Source organism: Mandrillus leucophaeus, unplaced genomic scaffold (assembly GCF_000951045.1).
Source record: "Mandrillus leucophaeus isolate KB7577 unplaced genomic scaffold, Mleu.le_1.0 Scaffold243, whole genome shotgun sequence".
Lineage (NCBI taxonomy): Eukaryota > Metazoa > Chordata > Mammalia > Primates > Cercopithecidae > Mandrillus > Mandrillus leucophaeus.
Genome location: NW_012102510.1, coordinates 143334 through 146588, shown reverse-complemented (window position 1 = coordinate 146588; position 3255 = coordinate 143334).

The following is a 3255-nucleotide window of genomic DNA, read 5'->3' as shown; positions in this document are numbered from 1 at the left end:
CGGAGCTTGCAGTGAGCTGAGATTGTGCCACTGCACTCCAGCCTGGGCGACAGTGAGACTCCGTCTCAAAAAAAAAAAAGGGGGGCCGGGCACAGTGACTCACTCCTGTAATCCCAGCACTTTGGAAGGCCAAGGCGGATCACGAGGTTAGGAGATGGAGACCATACTGGCTAACACAGTGAAACCCCATCTCTACTAAAAATACAAAAAATTAGCCGGACATGGTGGCGGTCGCCTGCAGTCCCAGCTACTCGGGAGGCTGAGGCAGGAGAATGGCGCGAACCCGGGAGGTGGCGTTTGCAGTGAGCCGAGATCGCACCACTGCACTCCAGCGTGGGTGCCAGAGCGAGACACCACTGCACTCCAGCCTGGGTGACAGAGCGAGATTCCGTCTCAAAAAAAAAAAAAAAAAAGGCTACCCACCCTCCACTCCTCAACACCTTTCTTTCCGCTATTACTATGTAATAGCAGAACAGCCAGGAGTGGATGCAATGGGTGGGAGTTGGAGTGAGGCAGACCTGGATTCGAATCCTTGCTCTACACAGGCTGTGTGACCTTGAGAAAGTTACCTGTCCTCTAGGCCAGTGCTCTATGTCTATTTCAACTGCAAAGATCTATCCTCCATCATCAAGCATGGGACAAATTTCATATGGTAACATAAGTCCTTGCATCATACACATGTTACATAGTGTGTTATCTGTCAAATGTATGTAAAATAGATATGGAGCCTATAAGGTTTAGATGTTTAACTGGAGAGAGAAATAGGGACATACAATAAATGATTTTATAATAAATTTCCATGAAAAGTGAATCTGAAAACCCCACTGGAAGGCAGAGTAGTGCAGCCAAAGGAGCATGAATCATAGAATCATACAGATCTAGGTTCAGATCCTACCTCTACCACTTGATAGCTAGGCAGACTTGAACAACTTAGTCTACTTTGAGCTTCAGTTCTCTCATCTCTGAAAAAGAGAAAATACAGCCACTTTATAACATTATTTTAGATGCCATAAGGTAGGTAAAGTGCCAGACACATAATATAGATTCAAAAACCTCAATAAAATAGGAAGGCTGGAATTTCCAAAATTTTCTCTTGCCTTCACAATCTGGGTTCTAAATTTATTATTACTCTACCCATCACTTCCTCCTTATCCCTCCATAACCTCACTATAAGCCCAACACATAAGCAGTCCTAAGTACTTTATAATTGAGGCATATAACCCCGGTATTGCTACATCTCTCATTTATTCTAAACTTCGGCCTTATAAGCCAGGCACGGTGGCTCACGCCTATAACCCCAGCACTTTGGGAGGCCGAGGTAAGCAGATCACCTGAAGTCACTAGCTCCAGACCAGCCTGGCCAACATGGTGAAACCCCGTCTCTACTAAAAATACAAAAATTAGCCAAGCGTGGTGGTACATGCCTGTAATCCCAGCTACTTGGGAGGCTGACGCAGGAGAATCGCTTGAACATGGGAAGCATAGGTTGCAGTGAGCCAAGATCACGCCATTGTACTCCAGCCTGGGCAACGGAGCAAGACTCCATCTCAAAAAAAAAAAAAAAATTCATCCTTATATCATTTAGTACTGATTCTTTTTCATAATTGTAAATACACCAGGAGCTGGGGAAAGTTTAATCTGAATTTAGCAAATTAATACGACTAATATATGTATAGATAAATCAATATTATAAAATTATATAAAATCTAGCTAAGTCAGATTACAGACTAAGTACATAATTTGTAGCAGTATTATGTTAATATTTATGTAAGTACCATCAACTAATTAGAGGAGGAACCCATTTAAGTTATAGGAAAATAATGTGACTTTCTTTTAAACAACGTAATATTTAACCTGAAGCACTTAGGAATATCTAGTGTGTTTATAATGTCAGTGCCATATAACCTTTACAAATAATAAAAACTCACATAACAGAGTCATAGTTTATCTAATCTTATCAACAGAACTATACATAAATGTCACAATCAAAAATAGGTTCAAAAAAATTTACCAGTTCTTCCCATACTTACTTACCATTGTCATAGAGACTATCCAACTGAAGCCAGAACACAAAAATGACAGAAATAAATATAGGGTTACATTTGAGCAGAGACAGGGAGCCAAGTATAAATGGACTTTCAGTTATTATGAAAACTTCAGTTGTCAGAATAGAGCTAGGACTGCTAGGAGATGCCTGGACTCCTACCTTCACCAGGCTGTAATGAGGCACCTCACATTCCACCCCCGCCCCCCAACACACACACACAACTGCAGTAGGCAGCCTGGACTTCCACCCAGCAGTTATGAGGGGTCAGTACCCCTCCCTGCTGAATTAATGTCAGAGTCATCAAAACTTTCATCACTGCCCAGTGGTGTACTACCATCCCGCATTGTATCAGTGGAGGGGAAGCAATGTAGGGAGCAATAATGAGGGACTCCTACAGCGCCCAGCTAGGGTGAATGGAGGCCTCAATCTAGGCCTAGCAGAGAGCCAGAACTCCCATCCCCACAAAGCAATAACAGACATTACACTCATTGTCAACCAAGATTGAGTGGGAAACCTGGACTTCCACCCACACCTGGCAGTAACAAGAGAGTGCCCCCTTTCCCCCCACCAGAGTAATGTCAGAGGAGGCCTGCTAAAATACAAGATTTTAAAAAGATCTAGAGTCCTGGCTGGGCGTGGTGGCTCATACCTGTAATCCCAGCACTTTGGGAGGTGAAGGCAGGTGGATCAACTGAGGCCCAGAGTTGGAGACCAGCCTGACCAACATGGTAAAACCCTGTCTCTACTGAATACAAAAAAAACTTAGCTAGGCGTGGTGGCGCATGCCTATAATCCCAGCTACTTGGGAGGCTGAGGCAGGAGAATCGCTTGAACCCCAGAGGCGGAGGTTGCAGTGAGGCAGTGAGCCAAGATTGTGCCATTGCACTCCAGCCTGGGCAACAGTGAAACTCCGTCTCAAAAAAAAAACTAGAGTCTCAGAACACTGCCCAAAATATCCAGGTTTCAATCAAAAAATTACTCATCGTAGCAAGACCCAGGATAATTTCAAATGAGAAAAGGTCAACAGATGCAAACACTAAAGTGAATCACATGTTCAAATTATCTAACAAGGGCTGGGCATGGTGGCTCACGCCTGTAATCCCAGCAATTTGGGAGTCCAGGCGGAAGGATCACCTGAGGTCAGGATATCGAGACCAGCCTGGCCAACATGGTAAATCCCTGTCTCTACTAAAAATACAAAAATTAGC